The sequence below is a fragment of the Canis aureus genome, chromosome 13, assembly GCF_053574225.1.
Source record: "Canis aureus isolate CA01 chromosome 13, VMU_Caureus_v.1.0, whole genome shotgun sequence".
Taxonomy (NCBI): domain Eukaryota; kingdom Metazoa; phylum Chordata; class Mammalia; order Carnivora; family Canidae; genus Canis; species Canis aureus.
This window is the reverse complement of record NC_135623.1, coordinates 42,112,280-42,134,003: the sequence shown is the minus strand read 5'-3', so window position 1 is coordinate 42,134,003 and position 21,724 is coordinate 42,112,280. Positions and strand designations below refer to the sequence as shown.

The 21,724-nt window shown below is 38.5% G+C and overlaps 1 long non-coding RNA gene across 3 annotated transcripts in view; it reads right to left on the bottom strand.

The window, feature by feature from the left end:
• LOC144282353 (uncharacterized) overlaps positions 1-21,724 on the bottom strand; it is a 179,181-nt gene that overhangs the window by 129,451 nt on the left and 28,006 nt on the right. For all 3 annotated transcript variants that reach the window (XR_013350770.1, XR_013350771.1, XR_013350769.1), the window contains exon 3: positions 5,412-5,560. This is a non-coding gene — a long non-coding RNA (uncharacterized LOC144282353). The remainder of the gene's footprint in view (positions 1-5,411; positions 5,561-21,724) is intronic.

The following is a 21,724-nucleotide window of genomic DNA, read 5'->3' as shown; positions in this document are numbered from 1 at the left end:
ATCTGTTTTATTTTTATGGTATGCACATTGTATCCCCTGTGCATACCATAATACCTGGCATATAGGAAGTGCTCAGAAAATATTTGTCAAATATCACAAATAGGTGATATCCCCAAATTTGAAAAGCATATACAATTACTCCTTTTCCTTTCTTTCTTTCTTTTCTTTTTTTTTAAGTACACTCCACACCCAGCGTGGAGCTCAACATGGGGCTTGACTTCACACCCTGAGATCAAGACCTGAACTGAGTCTCCCTCTGCCTGTGTCTCTGCCTCTCTGTGTTTCTCTCATGAATAAATAAATAAATATATATATAAAAAAAAAAGAGACGCTCAACCAACTGAGCCACCCAGCCAGCCCCACCTCCTTTTCTTTATTTATTCGATCATTCAGATTTATTGAACAGCTGCTGCAAAAACAGAATAATGGATTGGTTAAGTACATAGAATCTAGATACTGACTGCCTGGATTCAAGTATTGGTTCTGGTACTATCTGTGTGGCCCAGGGCTAGCCAACTGTAAAATGCAAGAAATAACAGCACCTAACTCACACCGTTATGAGGATGAAGTAAATTAACATAGGTAAAGTATTTATAATAGCACCCGACATATAGTAAATACTAGATGTTTGCATGATGATGATGATGGTATTCCAGGCTTCAGGACACTAAGGATATAATACCAAAGAAGTCTAGGTCTCTGTGTGCTTACATTCTAGTAGGAGAAACCATCAACCTACTAGTGATCCAGTAAAACAATTACAAATCATTTTAAAATGAAGAAAATAAGAAAATGAAGAAAATAAGGCTTCCCTGGTGTTGAGAAGCAGACACCGAGGTGGAGTTTAGAATGCAAACTATTTGCTAAGGAGGGTCCTTAAAATCAGCATCAGTGCAAGAGAGAGGAGAAGGAACTAGAGGCGGACAGAGAGAGAAGTTGGTGGCAAAGCAGCCTGAGCCCACCCCTTCGGGAATGTTGAAGTGCACCAACCCTTTGTAGTTTCCTGACCATTATACCCCATTGGGTGTGGGTCACTCTGGGAGGGGGTGTGGCCTTGCTCTCTGCAGCTGAAGCAATCCCCCAAAAGGGCTGACAACTGAAGACTGTCTGCCAACAGCACTCAGCAGCGAGGGCAGCAGAGCCTCCACTGCAGAAGGCTAGGGCAGCACAACACAGTATGCATTCCACCCAGTAGACAGGACGGTAAGGGTGAGTTTCTACCTAAAAGAAAATGGTCAGGGAAGACCTCTCTGAGGAGGTAATACTTAAGCTGATAGAACGATACATGAGGAGGCAGCATTCTTGTTATAGGAAGTAGCCAGTACCATGTCCCCTAGGTCAGAATACGTTGGCAGTGTGAAGGGCAAAAAAGAAGAGCAGTGAGGCCAGAGAGTGGTATAAAGTGAGGTCTGAAGAGGCAGGCAGGGGCCAAAATATGAGAACCCTTAGGAGTTTGGATTTTATTCTGAGTCTTGATGGGCAGCTATTAGAGGGAAGTGGAAGGATCTGATTTACTCTTTTAAAAGATCACTCTGGACAATATGTGAGGAATAAGTGGAAGAAAGGGAAAAAAATGAAGGCAGGAAGATAAAAGTTTACTGAACTTTTTTAGATAAGAGATGGTATATTGATGAGAAAAGTGGATGAATTTACATGCAGAACTCTGTAGGAAACCATGCAGGGATTGCTAATAGAATAAATGTGGAAAGTGAAAGAACAAGCAATCAAAAATGACTCCTAGTTTTTTGGCTTAAACAACTGGAAGGATGATGGTATATATTGAGATGAAAAAAAAGGTAAATTTAAGAGATGAAAGTAGAGTCACATCTTAGATTTCTTTTTTGGTTTGAGATATCTATTAAACATCAAATAGAGATGCCAAGTAGTCAGCTGGATACACAAGTCCAGAGCACAAAAGAGAGAAAAAAGGCTAAATATTTATATTTGGACATTTATATTAGACAAATAGGTGATATGTTGATCTGCTACTGCTATATAACCATTATCACCAGTCAGTGGCATAAAGCAATAATATATATTTTTAAAGTAGGCTCCATGCTAGGCATGGAGCTTGAAATCACAACCCTTAGATTAAGACCCACACTGAGATCAAGAGTCAGATGCTTAACCAACTGGGCCACCCAGATGCCCCAATAATAGTTTATTTTTGCTCACATCTGCAGATGGGCTGGGGTTCAATCTAGGCATCTCTGTTTCTATCTGAGAGTTAGGTGAATGGCTATACTCTGAATGCCTCATCCTTCTGGGACCAGCAGGCCAGAGAGGCAATGGTAGAGGCTCAGGTGAGGGAGAGGAAACAAGCAAGGTCTTGAGAAAGTTCTAGGAAATGAAAACAGGTATCAAAGAGATATCTGTGCTCTCATGTTCACTGTAGCATTATTCACAATAGCCAAGATAGGGAAACAACCTAAGTATCCATCAATGGATAAAAAAGATGTTATATATATACACACAGGAACATTATTCAGACATGAGAAAAAAAGAACATCTTGCCATTTGTAACAATATGGATGGAAATTGAGGGCATTATGCTTAGTACGTCAGAAGGAGAAACACAAATTCTGTATGATCTCAGTTATTTGTAGAACCTAAAAGAACCAAACTCAAACTCCTAAAAACAGAATAGAATGGTGGTTACCAGGGACCATGGTAGAGAGGAGTCAGAGAGATGTTGTTAAAGGGTAGAAACTTGAAACTAGAAAATGAATAAGTTCTGGAGATTTGATGCACAGCATAGTGATTATTGTCCACAATACTGTATTATACATTTCGAAGTTGCAAAGAGACCAGATATTAAATGTTCTTAACACACACACAAAAAAAGATAATGAAGTGTGATAGAGCTGTTAGCTAAATCCACAGTAGTAATGCTATTGCAATATATAAATGTATCAAATCAATACATTCATATACCTATACAGTGTTACATGTCAATTGTATCTCAATTTTTTAAAATGTCCTGGGCTCATGATACTGGCCTTGACTTTCACCAGTATATCATTACCCAAAGCAAGTTACATGTCCAAGACTTGTATGATGACATCTTGGTTGAGGAATTGGGAGAGGGAAGCAAAATTGGAGTCCATAATTTAGTCTGCCACAGATGAGATCAGCCAGGCGAAGAATGTAGGAAGTAAAAAGAGCCAGGCTTGGACAAATTCCCAAGGTGCTTCAGCATTTACCAGTAACCTAGAAGAAGAAAAACCAGGAAGGATTTGGGAGCAGCAAGTGCAGTTGGAGAATAATTAAGAGAACATGAGAGAGGTAAAAGAGAACAATGTTTCAAGGAGACTGTTGGATGTTGCTGAGACATCAAATAGGACACGAACAGAGAGAGGCCTATGATAACTGGCAATACGGTCCGCCAATCCAAGGTGTTCCATAACAGGACACCAGGATAGCTGAGAGCATAAGACCCTGTTGTCTCATCCTAGGTTCTCAGACAGCAGGAAATCAAATTATGTTTGGACTATAAACAAAAACACACCACTCCACCAGGAATGGTGGGGATTAGGAAGGTGAGTAATTATTAGGTTGTTTAAGGCCAGATTGGTGATGTTCTTCAATATCTGCCTAGGGAGTTGGAACTTGGTCCTTTAAACAACAGGAACTCATTCAAAGTTTTTTGAGCAGAGGAGTGATAAATTCCAAGTGTTGGATCTAAATGTAGTGTAAGAAACAGTGGATCATAGGGGAAGAGAAGAAAAAATAAAATCAGATGAAATCATAGAGGGAGACAAACCACAAGAGACTCTTATTCATAGGAAACAACAGGGTTGCTGGAGGGGAAGAGGGTGGTGGGATGGGACTGGGTGATGGACATTAAGGCAGGTAAATGGTGTAATGAGCACCTGGTGTTATATAAGACTCATGAATCACTGACCTCTACTTCTGAAACTAATAATACATTATATGTTAATTGAATTTAAATTTCAAATAAAAATTTTAAGATAAATAAATAAATAAATGAAGTGTAAGATGGATTTGATAGAGAAGAGACTGGTGGCAAAGAGCAGGTTATCCTTGTTCTATCAGCCAGACCTCTTGCCCAGATCCCGACCCCTGAGAGAAACTTCGGTTCCCTTAGATCAAGTTCCTGATGCTTGTTACTATTAAACTTTCTTGTCTGCTTCTTCCTTGCCTGGCTGAAACTTAGTTGACTCATGATAACTTTCTAATCAAAATCTGGGTCCTGGGACACCTGAGTGGTTCAGTGCCTGCCTTCGGCTCAGGGCGTGATCCTGGAGTCCCCCGATCGAGTCCCGCATCAGGTTCCCTGCATGGAGCCTGCTTCTCCCTCTGCCTATATGTCTCTGCCTCTCTCTGTGTGTCTCTCATGAATAAATAAATAAAATCTTTTTTAAAAAATCTGGGTCCTGACCCTTGGCCTCCACCTTCCATCTCAGCACTCACTTATTTAGAATTATCACCTTTTCTTTTGTGTCCATGTAGGAAGCTCCTGCACCAACAAGCTTCAGATGGCAGCGTGAAACCAGAGCCTATCTTATTCACAATTCCAGGATGCTGCTCTTCAGACCTGTTCCCCCTCATCCCTGCTGCTTTCCTTCCCCCAACCCATCCCTTTCCATTCTCTCAGAGCATGTGAAAGTTCACGGAGTTCAGAACATGGTGGTAGTCTCCAAATCACTACTAGCATATGCTCCATTCCTTCCCTAGTCCTCCTCCTCTCAGGCTTGACCTCTGAGGGATATCTACCTTGTACAAATCCTCTTTCTACTTGAAGTCCCATTGGGCTTCTTAGTGACTCTTAGTATGGTGAGGTAGGGTTAGGGTGCGAACAAACAATGATCCTAAAAAGCAACCACTTTGTCCCGCTTTGGCTCAATCTGCACCATTTCCCAAGAAGTCTAAAGGAAAATGCATCAACAAACGTCTTACATAGTGAAATATTACCATTGGTATTACATAGTAATTTGGCTTGGAAAATTTCTCCTGCATTCTCATGCCTGGACTTCCAACACATCTACAGAAAGATGAACAGGTGTTGTCTCTAGAGCACAAGGATTACTTGAAATGAGCTGTGGTTTAAAATGAGAAGTCATTATTTGATATATGCCAGGAATCTTAATTTTATAGGGTCATGATGTTTTTCTCTAACAAGTACATCTTCAATTGCTATGCATGGTATTTTCCTGTTGTCTGCTAGCCAAATATTCTTTAGCTGACTGGTGCTAGCAGGAAATGGAGAAAATCATAAAACTGGAAATTAGGAAGTAATGACATCAGTATTCAAATCACAAAAGACAAGGTGGAAACAAATATTCTGCTTTAACCTTGATTTATACTGTTAACAAAAGACTGAAGTTGGCAAAATTGGAAATTACTAACTCTCCTCAGTCACTACCATAGTAAAAATTTGTTCCCCTTACCTCAACAGTACTTCATTTGGCCATAGTGCTCACTGGGAAATTGGCAGTGACATGTGAACTCTCTCAGATTGCACCACTCCTGGGTTCTAGCTGCATCCTCTGGCCACAGAATCCTTTTGTGGCCTCTGCCTCTTCCTTCAGTCTTTGCTCTGAAAATACGACAAAGAGTAACTATGCTGCCCACCTGATGACAGAGCAATTCAGAGCTGCCTTGTTCTTACATTAAATTAGGCATCTTCAGAAGCAGCTTTAACTCTGGTCTCTGCTATCAGACTATTTCATTATTTCATGGATTGTACAGTTTGTGATACCTAACCTAAATTACTCTTGTCTGATAGGGACCAGAGTAGACTACAAGGCTGATGGTTCATGCTGCTCCCTTCCCCCATGCATCCCACTAGTGGCAAAAGTCTCATAAACTCTGATGTCGGGACCCCTGGGTGGCTCAGTGGTTGAGCATCTGCCTTCAGCCCAGGGTGTGATCCCGGAGTCCCGGAATCGAGTTCCACATCGGGCTCCCTGCAAGCCTGCTTCTCCCTCTGCCTATGTCTCTGCCCCTCTCTGTGTACTCTCATAAATAAATAAATAAAATCTTTTTTTAAAAAAAAAAGCCTCTGATGTCCTTTGTTGCCTCGTGAGTTAGTTACACTTCTTAGAGTGGCTCTGTACTACCTTTGTCAAAGAGTGGTTCATTGCATTTTCTCGGCTAATGATCCAATATTACTTGCATAGATCATACCTCACAGCTTTTCCAAACAAACTTTTTGAATTTAACTTGTGTAAGGCCCTAAAATATCATAGTAGGGAAGTTAGCTTAAAAGAACACATCACAGTTACACTCAAAGCTGCCACCTGACTCTGTCGTTTAGGTCTCTGAGACAGGACATGGGCCCACTGACCCTTTTTTAGCCAATGTCTTGAAATGTGTTCTTGGCCTTTCCTCCATGACTTCCATCCATATTACTACCCCCAGATGAAACAGGAACACGTGAGAAAACCAGCCCTGAGTATCTCTTAGCTTCTCCAACGTAGACCTATAACACCATGGGTTATATTGGTGAAGAAATGGAGTCCATGACTAGAGCCTGAGTCAGAGTCAAGTTGCTTCAAATATTTATTGAGCACCTTCTTTATGCCCAATATCAAGGAGATCTTGGCACCTAGCTATTATCACTAGTCCCAACAGGTTTCCCTGAAAGCATGATTACATCACATGCTTTTCACAGCCCTCACTGCCCTCCAGTAATTATGGAGCAACACTGGGTAACTGTGGACTGTTGAATGAAGCAAGCCTGGGCCACAGATGAACCAAAAGCAGATCCAGTAAAGCTAACTCCTTCATCCCTCCTGGATCCTCCAAAAAGCTCAGAGTAAACAGTACCTTTATGTTATTGTCATTATGTTGTGCTTCCCTCCTTTGCTTCATTACTTCGTATCTGTTGCTTAGACTGTAAACAGAGACCCAATGCCAAGACACAAATAAAGTCACCAGGAAACCCAGCTCCAGGTGCCAGACCTACCTTTGTGCTTTTGGACTATTGCTGTTTGTGTAGAGATGGCGGGGGGAAAGTGCCACATGGCTCAGTGCTCATTTGTTTCCTGCTCTGTTAGGTATTAAACCCCAGCAACCTGCCCAAGGCTCAGTCTCCCTCACTATAGCTAACTAACTAGAACACTAACCCCCAGCTTAGTGCCCCATAAGCACAGTCCTCTCCTCTTTTCTTTCTTCTTTTCTTTTCTTCCCAAGACCCTGTGCTAATTACCATTATATAATAAGCAAGAAATGTAGAATGCAGAGATTTCTTTATACTTCTCCTCATATGGAAAAAAAAAAAAGAATTGTTGATTATCTTAACCTACACATAACTTGTGGAACAGAAAGATTCCTGTCAAATAATCCTCCCTTAATAGATTCCCTTCACTATTATAAACTAAGACATGACCTTCAAGCATTAGTACCCAGACAATACAACATTTGTGTGTTATTTAATTAGCTTATTTCTTTTGTTAATGTACATTCCTGTGGTTATATCACTTTCCACTCAAACTTTTTAAAAAATGCTACATGGTATTAAAAAATTTTTTTACCAATGTGTCCATACTTTTGCTCCATTTAAAAAAAATTTATTTCACCAGCCAGGCTCTCGCAATGTTTTGAGGTTATCTCATAACAATGGCTAATTTATTAAGTCCTGGAAAATTATAACAACAGTAAGTCTTTGTGCAAAGTTGGCATGCTGGAGATTTTTGGTTAAAAAAAAAAAAAGAATGTGATAGATCTACCAGAGACCACTGTCATTTCTGTACCATCTAATCCTCATTATGGAGTGATTTTTATCAAATTGGGAAGTGATCATGTGGCAGCCTAAATAACACTGGAAAACTAATTCAATAAATCAGAAGGGTTATTCCATGTCATCTACATGCTCAAACAAGAGGGAGAGCATATTGGCTTTAATAAATCCTCAGTTTCCAGCCAAAGGACTTTCAGAGCTCTTGGCTGCCTGATCAGATGTCTGGAATTATGAAAGCAAAGAAAGGTTTCAGACATAAGGAGGAACTTCTGATATCATAAAAGGAAGATTTGAACTGGACAAATTGCTTAGTATTCTACGTAAGTATCTAATAAACATGTAATTGTCTGATAATTGTTATCTTATTTTACATATAAGAAAACTAAAACTAAAAAGAGTTAAGAAACTTGCTCATAATTAGAGCTAGGAAATGATGGATCTGCAATGCTAATCTTTCTGTAATGTCCACATCATAACACAGGTTATTAGAGGGTATGCTGGTTTTGTCAGTGATTCCAACTCAGTTGGCCAGCCAGCCTGGGCATGCTGTATGTGACCAGGTGACTCAGATCGCTGGGTTGATGAAGTTGAGAGTCATTTAGTGATTCAGCAAATATTATTGAAAAACTACTATGTGTCAGGCACTGTTCTAGGTGCTAGAGAAAATGCAGTGGATAAACAGACAAAATCCCTTTCTTCTCTGAGTTTACATTCTACTGATGGGAAACAAATAAAATAAGCACATACCATCAGATGGTGATAAGAATTTTGAGGAAAAGAAGGATAAGAGGAAAAGAAAAAACTTCAGTGGAGGTGCTCATCTATTTAGATGGTCAAGGAAGTGCTCTCTGATAAGAAGACATTTGAGCAAAGAATGAAGGAAATGAGGGAAGGGAGAAGAAAGTGAACCATGTCATATCAGGGGAAAGAGCATTTCAGGCAGAGTGAACACCAAGTGAAGGGCCTAAGCCAGATGCTCTGCACACTTAGGGAGAAGCACTGAAGATGCCAGCAGGGCTGCAGCAGAGTAAGCAAATGGGAGAGTTGAAAGGGATGAAGTGGAATGGGTGGCAAGGAGGGAAACGACCATGAAAGACCCTTTGGATCCTACAAACATTTAGGGTTCTACTCTATGTGAGATGGGAAGTCCTTGGGAAGTTTTCAGTATGGTGACATACTGGTTTATGTTTTAAGGGGTCTCCTCATAATTAGCCAGTTGACTTGGATGCCTCTAGGCAGCAAGGCCCCAAAAGACAAATGGAATGAGTAGTAGGACAATAGTGCAAAGGACATGGGCTTTGAAACTAATTCTGTGTCCAGACCTCAGGCTCCATCACCAGCTAGTTCTCTTAGTCTTGCACTAATTATATAACCTCTTTGAAACTCAGTTTCCTCAACTGCAAAAAGACAATAATATAATCTACTCTATAATTATTAATTAAATCAGATATGTAGAAAGCACCTGAAATATTACTGTATTTTATTAGCATTAAAAAAATAAAAGTAACCAGACATTATATTTAATTTAGTGATTAATTATTGAATTATTTACCATTATTAAAAATAATACAGGCAAGACCTGGACTGGATAACATTTCTTCTCACTTCTAGAATAATAACAATAACAAATTAATAGTGGAGAAGATAAAGGATGTGCTCTTTCTCTTAAAGAAAAACTTTGTATTTTTGGAAATTTTCAAAGATATACAAAATTAAAGCAAGTACCCTAATGAGACCCATATATACAGTTTAAATAATGAGCATTTATTCAATCTTATTTCATCTTTTTTTCTGCAATATTTTAAAGCAAATCCCAAATATATTATCATTTCAACTATAAATACTTCAGTTTGTATCCCTAACAGAAAAGAATGTTTTTTAACATAACCCAATACAATGAATATATTTAACAAAACTAACAATCATTTCTTAATTTCATCTACCATGCAGTTCATGGTCAAATTTTTCAGATGTCTCAAAATATCTTTCTACAGTTGTTTTGCTCAAATCAGGATCTAAACCAAGCCAATAGATTGCACTTGCTGATATGATTCTCAGGTCCCCTTTTATCTGTGACAGTTCCTCCTTTTTTTCTCCCATGACTTTTGTTTTGGAAGAAATTGTCATTTGAAGGATATGTTCTCTTAATGGCAGGTTAGTAATGTTCCCTCCACAGGCAGAGGACATCAAACCTACATATTATACTAAAGACCCATTCCAAGTGCTTTCTGAGAGGTGTAAGGGGAATGTTTTCTGCTTCTGAAAGAGGAAGTTAATACTATCAACTCTTGTAGAGAAAATACCACTTAATATGGTAAGGAGCTGGCCTTAGACTCTTTAAGATGGGCATAAAGGACTCTTGTGAAATAGACCTAATGGCTTTCTTCTGTCCTAGAATTCTCTGGGACCTATCCTTAGACGTGTATTTAAATGATCACCGTGAGATAATGACCTAACAGAATTTCCTGTTTTCTGTTAAAGAGCAATCAGAAATTCTTCTTTGTTGGTAAGAAATTACAAGAATACTTCTTGCCTAGTGAAAGAAGACAGGTCAGTTATTGCTATGATAGCCTATACATGGCCCTTAAAACTGATGGCCCAATTGGATTAGTTTAGATAAATTCAACTCTGCAGTCCTAACTAGAGCTAATAGGCTTTCATCAATTCTTTCAGGTAATTCAATAGAACAATACTCAAAAGAATTAAAGAGATACTGATAAATTCTGAATGAGCAGAAGGGGTTTTTTTTTGATAAGAGGGGAAAAAAGCAAGATAAATGTAGCCCCTGTTGGTTCTATACCATGGTATGAGTAAATTTTATCAAAGGATCACTTGTAGAAATAACTACCAAGGAGATAAACATCCAAGATTCTGACCAAGAATTGACTTTTGGAAGCAAATCAAAACTTAGATATTGGTTCCCATACACATTATTTAACCATCAAATACAACATTCCTTTATAGACCTTAATAAAGGGCCAAAATTATAAATGAAGTGTTTGTATTCATTACAAAGTATTTTGGACTTAGGGATTCTTTTGAAATGTCCATGTGAGTCAACATGGGGTGGAAGCTGGAAAAAGAAAGCATGGTCTCCCACTCATAGCTAATTCTGGCTCTGGTAATCAGGAAAACACAAGAGACAGCCAAGTATGGACTGGCAACCCCAACTATCTTGTTTTGTCATTTTGTCTTTCACTCAATAATCAACCTTCCTTGGGCATTCATTAGAATGTGACCTAGCACTACGTCCACTGTGTTCTGAGTATAATAATTCTTCATCAAAATGTGAGGCCAGGAATTGATTTAACACTGATATTCATTTTTAATTAAGATGGATAATTCAGAAAGATGTTATTGTTGGCAAACAAACCACAAAAGGAAATCAGTGGTCTGTGGGACATAAGGCAGGATGGTGGAGAGAAAAGAGTAACAGGAGAATAAAATAGGAGAAAGAAAGAATATTTTTGTTTTTAAATATCCCAAATAGGGGATCCCTGGGTGGCCCAGTGGTTTAGCGCCTGTCATCAGCCCAGGGCTTGATCCTAGAGACCCAGGATCAAATTACACATTGGGCTCCCTGCATGGAGCCATGGAGCCTGCTTCTCCCTCTGCCTGTGTCTGTCTGTCTGTCTGTCTCTCTCTCTCTCCCTGTGTGTGTCTCTCATGAATAAATAAATAAAATCGTTTAAATAAATAAATAAATAAATAAATAAATAAATAAATAAATATCTCAAATATCTGATGAAAAAGAAAAGAGAAGAAAAAGAAGAAATGAAGGAAAAGAAACTATAGTGACAGCTTTAGGTTCAGAGATGTTTTTAAAAGTTGGCACATGTGAAGTGCCTGGGTGACTCAGTCAATTGAGCATCCAACCTTTGATTTTGGCTCCAGGCATGATCTTGTGGTTCTGGGGTCAAGCCCCAGGTAGAGCCTTGAGTGGAGCCCTTAGTGGAGCCATATGTTGGGTTCCATGCTCAGTGGGGAGTCTGATGGAGATTCTCTTTCTTCCTTTCCCTCTAGCCCTCACCGACCTCCCTGCCACTGCCACTCACATGTGCATGCACTCTCTCTCTCAAATAAATAAATCTAAAAATGAGTGGGAAATATCAGGGAGGGAGACAGAACATGAGAGACTCCTAACTCTGAGAAACGAACTAGGGGTGGTGGAAGGAGAGGTGGGTGGGGGGTGGGGGTGACTGGGTGATGGGCACTGAGGAGGGCACTTGATGGGATGAGCACTGGGTGTTATTCTATATGTTGGTAAATTGAACACCAATAAAAATAAATGTATTTTAAAAATAAATAAATAGGGATCCCTGGGTGGCGGAGCGGTTTGGCACCTGCCTTTGGCCCAGGGCGCGATCCTGGAGACCCGGGATCGAATCCTACGTCGGGCTCCCGGTGCATGGAGCCTGCTTCTCCCTCTGCCTATGTCTCTGCCTCTCTCTCTCTCTCTCTCTCTGTGACTATCATAAATAAATAAAAATTAAAAAATAATAAATAAATCTATAAATAAATAAATAATAAAAATAAAAGTTGGCACATGTGGGATGGCTCAGTCAGTTGAGCAACTGACTTGGTTTTGGCTCAGGTCATGATCTCATGGGTCACGGGATGGAGCCATGCTCAGTGGGGAGTCAGCTTGAGGATTTTCTCTCTCTGCCCCTCCCCTCATTGCATGTTCTCTCTCTCTAAAATAAATAAATAAATCTTTAAAAGTTAAAAAAAAATCTTTAAAAGTTGGCACATGTAAGATTGTGGCAGAAAGCTTCAAGTCTCCTACATGCTGGGCCGATTGGAGGCAAGTGGAGCGAGGTGGAGGGTAGCCTGTATGTGCTTCATCGGTACTGACAGGAGGAGTGAAGGAGGCTCTGTCTTGGATCAGACCTTTCCCATATATACACAAGGCTGAGCTGTTCCACTGGGCTTGGTCTTTGGGGTGTGGACAGCCCAATCCATTCAATGTACAAATGTTGTTTACAGCTATTCACATTGGTTAAGGCCTAGAATTGATAGAAAGCAGCACAATTTTTAATCCTTCAATTTCAAATCTCAACAGGAGGAATTTTGGTTAGATGTGACCAAACTTCTATAAGTTGCTTTAACAGAAAACAAATCTGAAAAGCTGGCAACTGATAAGGGCTGTTCCTTGGAAGAAGGCATAATATATTGATTATGTTTCTTCAAACTAGAATCACTAAGACCAGTGGGAAAATACAGGAAGGTAGATTTCAACTCAATCCTTAAGAACATTTTTTAATGCTTTTATCAAACTAATCATGAAACTCTGAAGAAGTGAGACATATGACACTGAAAATTGTTAAGAATAGATAACTTCTGCCAGAAAAACTGAACAAGAGTGATTTCCAACCTTGGTAGGACTATGAGGACCATTTTGAAATTTAGTTAGGACCCCCAAGTTAGTATTTGTGCCATAGTATCTGTTAAGAAACCATGATAACTAATGCTACAGACCTGTCCACTTAAAAATTATTAAAATGGTAAATTTTCCTATGTTTATAGTTTACCAAAATAAAAGACAAAAAACCACGATGACAAAAAAATTAATTTAGTAGTGCTTTTAAAATAAATTTACATATTGGGGCACCTGGGTGGCTCAGTCGGTTAAGTGGTTAAGTGTCTGTCTGCCTTCAGCTCAGGTCATGATCCAGGGGTCCTGGGATCGAGCCCCTCGTCAGACTCCCTGCTCAGCGGGGCAGTCTGCTTCTCCCTCTCCTCTGCCCCTCTCCCTGCTTGTGCTTTTTCCCTCTCTGTCTTTGTCAAATAAACAAAGTCTTTTACAAACTAATAAAATATAAATAAATTTGTATTTTATTTATTATAACAGCACTCACATACATTAGAAAAATAATAGTCATTATTTCCTTTATTCATTTATTTATTTACAGAATACCTAATGTGTCCTAGGCACTGATGATACAAAAATCAATATGGTTCCCAACCTCAAAAAACACATATATATGCAAGACTTGATATTTATTGATCTACATACAATGCTGTTTCACATACCAATTAGAGGGAACCAACCTTGTCTCCAGTTTCTCAGGAGTCCTGAGCCTGCAGGTTGAAAACTACCCATATAAAGCAATTTCCTTCTTCTTTAATCTTCTTTAAACCTCTACTATGTGATATAAACAAAAACCCCATTCAGTAGTAATATTTGGCTATAGGTAATATGGTAAAGCATGAAAAGTTCATCCCATGCTGATTTGGTCACAAGAATACAGACCTTTCTCATGTAACCCAATATGCCCTTGACCAGAATAGGAAAGTGATTGATACACATTAATTTGTCATTCTAGGTTTGGACTTTCACACCTATTGTACAAAAAGGAAAAAAAGAAAAGCACATTTTTAAAAAGTTCTTCCGAAGGAGTATTTAGGGACATCTTAAAAATGGGACTATGAACCACTAGTTTAAAATAAAGAGGTTTTGCTTTAGTATCACACTTAATTTTGCTCTTGTAAAAGAATAGTCAGATAGTTAACAATTTACCTGACATCTTGGGTGCCTGCCAAGGTACTTGCTGATTTCATTCTAAAATGTGTCCTTCCAGGGGGTACAAAATGAGAGTGATTCCTCTGTTTTGCATCTGTATTTGATACACTTTCCTTTAAGGAGGGAGGCAAGGGAAAGGGGGGATATCTCATATTTAACTATACTATTTGACAACAGAGAGCCCTCCAGTAATCAGGGTTTTTTTCTTCTCCACTTGGCCCCCAACTGAGCAGGGTAAAATCCTTTCCTACCTGGAGCGCTGCAGGGGGTGTGACAAGTGGAGATATTACTGGACATTTGCATTTAAAGAATTAATAAAAATTCCTCATTTGCCTGAAAGGCCTATGAAGTTTATAACCTTGACATTTTATAACCCCCTACACTGGTTTCCCTCCTGGTATGGCCAAACAAACCAACATAAATCTCTATCTTAAAGAATGCAATTAGTAATGTGCTACTGGGCCTAGTAATGTACTAGAACTATGCAGTTCCCCAGCCACAGAATTTCACAAAAGGGAAACAAACAATGCAGAACAATGAAAAGCATTTCCTAAGCTATAATAACCTTTAGGTCACCCATATTAATGACAACTATTCCATGTGAACATTTCTTTTTTTTTTCCATGTGAACATTTCTTAACCAGTCTATCGAGAACAAAAGGTCAAAACTACCTTTCTTTGAGGTTAACATAGAAAAACTTATTTTCACTTATTCTTGCCTAGAAATTGATATTATTGGTGCTTCCTGGGGATGATTTTCAAAGTTTAGTCTGTCTTAAGGCTCTCTGAGATCCATCCCTAGAGTAGTACTGAACCCAGTCTGCCTCTATGGTCCTGTACTTTAGGCAACACAGAAAGAGCTCATTAGAGCTGTTGCCAAGCCCACTAGAACCCTGAGAATGGTGGGACACCTGGGTGGCTCAGTGGTTGAGGGAGCCTGCTTCTCCCTCTGTCTATGTCTCTGCCTCTCTCTGTGTGTCTCTCGTGAATAAATAAATAAAATCTTAAAAAAAAAAAAAAAAAAAAAGAACCCTGAGAATGGGCCTTGCCAGGGGAAAGTGATGGGTTCTACTATGAACATTGTTGTAGTATAGGAGGAACACTGGGAAGGGAGTACACATGGAAAATTCAAGAATGTTTTCTGAGCCAAGGGAGAGAAAGAGAAGCTGGCCCTAAGTCTGTCACTGAAAAAGAGAACACAGAACACTGATTAGGACTCCACAGTCTTGCTCCTCTTGTGTAATCTTTTTCTTTTCTTTTTCTTGTTTTATTTAAATTCAATTAGCTAACATATAGTATATCATTAGTTTCAGATGTAGTTTTCAATAATTCATCAGTTGCCTCTTGTGTAATCTTATAAAAGGAATTTCTTGGAAGACAAGTGGAGTCCCAAACTGGTGAGGCCGTTCAGGGCTTTGGTAGAGACCCAAGCACTCATCGGAGGTAACTGACATTTTTAGTCACTGTGTTTGGGAAGGGGGTTGAGCGATGGTCACGAAACATTAAACCTGAGAAAGTCCCCAAGACCAGCAGCACCACTAGGAGCTGCCAGGGAAGTCCTGGCTGATAGGAATGATTCCCAAGAGCAGCAGTGTCAACTGTCTTGAGGGATACTGAAGTCAGTCTTTTTTTTTTTTTTTTTTTTTAAGGTTTTATGTATTTATTCATGAGAGAAAGAGAGAGAGGCAGAGACATAGGGGAGCCTGATGTTGGACTCTATCTCAGGACCCCGGGATCATGCCCTGAGCCAAAAGCAGACACTCAACCACTGAGCCACCCAGGTGCCCCTGAAGTCAGTCTTTACTGGCTATATAACAGCGAAGAGGGAAAAGGATGATCTTTTCTTCTTTTGGAAACCACTCTATGCTCTCAAGCCCTTTTGCCCTAAACCATGTGGATCCTTGACTCCAAAATTATTTCCTGTTTTTTTTTCCCCTGAGAAATCCTTGCAGACTTCAACCTGCCACCTTCTCAGCAGCCTAAGTCCACAGCCTAAGCATGGATGGCTTTCTTCAATTGATGTCCCTCATGAAACAGCCTCTCAACTAAGAATGGATGGCTTTCTTCAGCTTGATCACCAGCACTAACTCCTACTGCTCTGGCTTCAGGGATAAGGCATCACCCTCCCCCTGCCACATCCTTTTAAGACGTAACAGGCCCTTCCAGTATTTCATCACAGCAGATTACCATCTCTAATAAGACTTCAACCAAGGTTCAAAAGTAGCCAACTGGAAGACAGTCTATCTCCTAAAATGTGAACTAAATGCATTAGAATTGTCTGGAGTATTGCTACAAACAAGGTTAAGGGCTCCACTTCACACTTATTTAATTGGAATTTCTAGAAGTGGGTCTCAGATATCTGCATCTATAAAAAAAAAAAAAAAAAAAAAAAACCTCCCCAAGAGCATACCAATATGCACACCAATACTTGAATCACTGGCATGGGAAGTAATTTACAACTGCTATAAGATATGCCTTCTCCTAGAGCCTACAGGACAAGGAGTCAACATCCAGGGGACCTCAAGGTACTTTCATATCTAGATTTCACCCAGCATTCATGGCAGAAGCTCTGACTCAGTCCCACCACTTGTAGTGTACTGGCATGGCCATGCAGCAAAGCCCAGGCAAAGTGCCAAAAGGTCCAATGAGAGAAGAGCTCTCTCTGTTGCCTCAGTCTAAGGCTCACCCAAGTCCTGCCTTATTTCCAGTCCTAGGATTTGCTTCTTCTGAGATATGTGAAAACAGAATTCCTACTGTCATCACGGAAACTATGACCCCTCCAACTTACAAAAGGCATGATCTTGCTCTGAGCATCTCAAGGATAATCACTTCAATATATTTTCTGAAGTCTGGGCCATTTCTTTCCCAAATAACATCATGGCTTAGGCATTAACAGTCCAAACTCAGCTTCACCAAGTCCAATCCAGTTCTTTTTATAGTCTCTCCTCTGTTTTAAGATAAAAATAAGGCCTACATCCCCTTTCCTGTAGTTTTCTTGGCCCTATAACTCAGACTATGTAGTGAATCTTGTTTAAGCAGAATATAACAGCTCTCCCCAAGAAAAAGCAAGAGGTAGCAGACAGAGGAGTCTTGATCCATACCTGGAAAAGAAGCATCTCAAGTTCTTTGATTCTAAATAGTGGCATCAATTGTCAGAGAGAGCATCAATATAATGCAGTTAAAAAAAAACATATTAAATGTAAATAAAAATGCTTTCCTAGGGACTCCTGGGTGGCTCAATGGTTGAGCAGCTGCCTTGGGTTCAGAGCATGATCCCGGATTCCCAGATTCGAGTCCTGCATCGGGCTCCCTGCATGGAGCCTGCTTCTCCCTCTGCCTGTATCTCTGCCCCTCTCTCTCCATGTCTCTCATGAATAACTAAACTCTTTAAAAAAATGGTTTACTAAACAATGGCATAAACTTACTATATAATAATGTTACACTCTATTGTGCAGTATTACAAAGTTAAGGACTTCTCCTATTCATGAACTTCCAAATCACTTTTTATAGAAAGCATGATACAAAAAAAAAAACAAAAAAATTAAAAAAAAAAAAAAAAGAAAGAAAGCATGATACATGGTATCAGCAACCTTGATTTGGAATAATACTTGCTGTTCCTCTTTACCGCCTTTCGGATTAACAGAGTAACTTCAAAGCAGATTACTTAAAGAATACCAGGATATATTCTACACTCTGCATTTGTTTTTATTTTCTTAGTTGAATTGCATATGAGTGCAAGTCAGACAGCTTTCCTTGAATATTATCCAGAAAGTTTTGACATAATTTACTACTTGAGTCTTTCATGATGTCTGAATCAGTTATACCAATTCCTCCTATATTTAGTAATTTCCATTGCCTTTAGTTGTATTGTCAAGCCCATGATACCTAATTATTTTGCCCAAATCACTGACAAAATGAAACAAAGTATTTGTGGATGGATCCCTTTCTTGGAACCTGGAAAGCATGTGGTTTTTGCTAACCAAGAAAATATGGACAGCAAATCCATCTTTGACAAACTTTTGTTCCCTGAAAAAAAAAGTATATCCTATAGATTTTCATGCCCTTCAAATATACAGCAACTTTTCATTGTTATATGAAAGTGTAATCTTTTAGAAATTATTTTGAATGACACTAAAGGACCCAAATTTAAATTTAATATTTTTTTAAAAAATAAATTTAATATTTATAGTATTTATAAATACTGTACTATTTATAAATAAATATTTATATTAAATTTAAATTTAATATTTATAGTATTACGGAAATCACTCCACCAAAGTGACAAATAGGAATTTCTATACATGGCTTAAGTTTCCATTAAGTAACTGTAAAAAATCATTTTAATTCCCAGTTCTGTTGGACAGTTGGTAATTTCAAAATCATTAAAATGTAAATGGTAGGTAGTTGCAAAGATACAACTCTATCTGCACTATAAAGGACCTACTTTTTAACACAGAGAACATGTAAAGTAGTTTTACATTTAGAAAAAATATACTATGAGCACACACACATGCACACAATCAGCTCTAGGAAGTGTAAAGATTTAAATATGAAAAGCAAAACGTAAACACTCTTAGAAATACATATAGCATTTAAAAGAATGATCAATAAACATCTAAAGAGATGTTCAATCTTACTAGTAACAAGAAATGTAAATTTAAACAATCAATGAGATATAAGATAGGTATCTGATAATACCTAGTGATACCGAAGAAGTGGAAAAAATAAGAACTATAAGACTATTATTTGTATAATGGAGCAATTTGGTAATATCTAACAAAGTTAAAGGTACACCCCACTTCTTGATTTATCCTTAGAAAAACTTTCACACATGTGCTCAAAGAAACATACCAAGCAAAAACCAAAATATCCACCAACAGAAGAAGAGATGAGTAAATTATGGTATATTTATGCAATAGAACCATATACAGCAGTTTTCTTCCCCCCTTATACAGCAGTTTAAATAAATGTATTGAAGCAACACCTATCAACATGGATAAACTTTAATGTTTTTTTAATTTTTAAATTTATTTTTATTTAAATTTAATTAATTAACATAGAGTGTATTACTACTTTAAGAGGTAGAGTTCAGTGATTCATCAGTTGTATATAATACCCAGTGCTCATTATATCACATGCTCTCCTTATTTTTTAAAAAATATTTATTTATTTATTCATGATAAACACACACACACACACACAGAGAGAGAGAGGCAGAGGGAGAAGCAGGCTCCATGCAGGGAGCTCAACGTGGGACTCGATCCCAGGACTCCAGGATCACATCCTAGGCCGAAGGCAGGCGCTGAACCGCTGAGCCACCCAGGGATACCCACATGCTCTCCTTGATGCCAATCACCCAGTCACCTCATCCCCCTACCCCTCTCCTCACCAGCAACTCTCAAACTCTCAATTTGTTTCCTATAGTTAAGAGTCTCTTATGGTTTGTTTCCCTCTCTGATTTCGTTTTTATTTTTCTCTCCCTTCCCCTATACTCCTCTGTTTCTTTTTTTTTTTTTTTTTTTTTTTACTCCTCTGTTTCTTAAATTCCACATATGAGTGAGATCATGTGATAATTTTCTTCCTCTGATTGACTTATTTTGTTTAGCATAATACTGTCTAGTTCCATCCACCTCATTGTAAATGGCAAAATTTCATTTTCTGATGGCTGATTACTATTTCATTATATATATATATATATATATATATATATATATATATATATATACCACATTTTCTTTAGCCACTCATCTGTCAGTGGACATCTGGGCTCTTTCCACATTTTAGCTATTGTGGACATTGCTGCTATAAACACTGGGGTGCAGGTGCCCCTTTGGATTACTACATTTGTATCTTTGGGGTAGATACCTAGTAGTGCAATTACAGGGTTGTAGGGTAGATCTATTTTTAACTTCTTGAAGAATCTCCATATTGTTTTCCAGTGTAGCTGTACCAGCTTACAGTCCCACCAACAGTGTAAAAGGGTTCCCCTTTCTCCACATCCTCTCCAACATTTGTTGTTTCCTGACTTTTTAATTTCAGCCATTCTGACTTGTGTGAGGTGGTATCTCATTGTGGTTTTGATTTGTATTTACCTGATGTCAAGTGTTGAACACTTTTTCATGTGTCTGTTGGCCATGTATATGTCTTCTTTAAAGAAATGTATATTCATATCTTCTGCCCATTTCTTGATTGGATTATTTATTCTTTGGGTGTTAAGTTTGGTAAGTTCTTTATAGATTTCAGATAGTAACCCTATATCTGATAAAACATTTGCAAATATCTTTTCCTATTCTGTCGGTTGCTTTTGGCTTTGTCAATTGTTTCCTTTGCTGTGCAAAAGCCTTTTATCTTGATGAAGTCCCAAAAGATTTTTATCTTGATGAAGTCCCAATACTTCATTTTTGCCTTTGTTTCCTTTGCCTTTGGAGACATGTCTAGCAAGAAGTTGCAGCTGAAGTCAAAAGGGTTGCTGCCTATGTTCTCCTCCAGGATTTTGATGGATTCCTGTCTCACATTTAGGTCTTTCATCCATTTTGAGTCTATCTTTGTGTATGGTGTAAGAAAATGGTCCAGTTTCATTCTTCTGCATGTGGCTGTCCGATTTTCCCAATACCATTTGTTGAAGAGACTGTCTTCTTCCCATTATTCTTTCCCGCTAAGTCAACAATTACTTGACCACAGAATTAAAAGTCCATTTCTTTAAAAAAAAAAAAAAAAAGAGTCCATTTCTGGGTTCTCTGTTCCATTCCATTGATCCATGTGTTCATTTTTGTGTTGGTACCATACTGTATTGATAATTATAGCTTTTTAATATAGGTTGAAGTTCAGAATTATGATGCCACCAGCTTTGGTTTTCTTTTTCAAAATTCCTCTGGCTACTCAGGGTTTTTTCTGGTTCCACACAAATTTTAGTATTATTTGTTCCAGCTCTGTGAAAAAATGTCAATAGTATTTTGATAGGGATTGCACTGAATGTGTAGATTGCTCTGGGTAGCATAGACATTTTAACAATAATTGTTCTTCCAATTCATGAGCATGGAACATTTTTCCATTTCTTTGTCTTCCTTAATTTCGTTCATATGAGTTGTGTAGTTTTCAGATCTTAATCTCTTTGGTAAGGTTTTCTCATAGGTATCTTATGGTTTTTAGTGCAATTGTAAATGGGGTCAATCCCTTCGTTTCTTTCTTCTGTTTCAGTCAGTATATAGAAGTGCAACTGATTTCTGTGCACTGATTCTATATCTTGCCACTTTGTTGAATTTCTGTGTGACTTCTAACAATTTTGAAGTTGGAGGCCTTTGGGTTTTCCATATAGAGTATCATGTCATCTGTAAATTGAGAGTATGACTTCTTTGCCAATCTGGATGCCTTTTATTTCTTTTTGTTGTCTAATTGCTGAGGCTAGGATTTCTAGTACTATTTTTGAACAACAGTGGTGAGAATGGACCTCCCTGTTGTGTTCCTGACTTTTGGGGAAAAGCTCTTGGTTTTTCCCT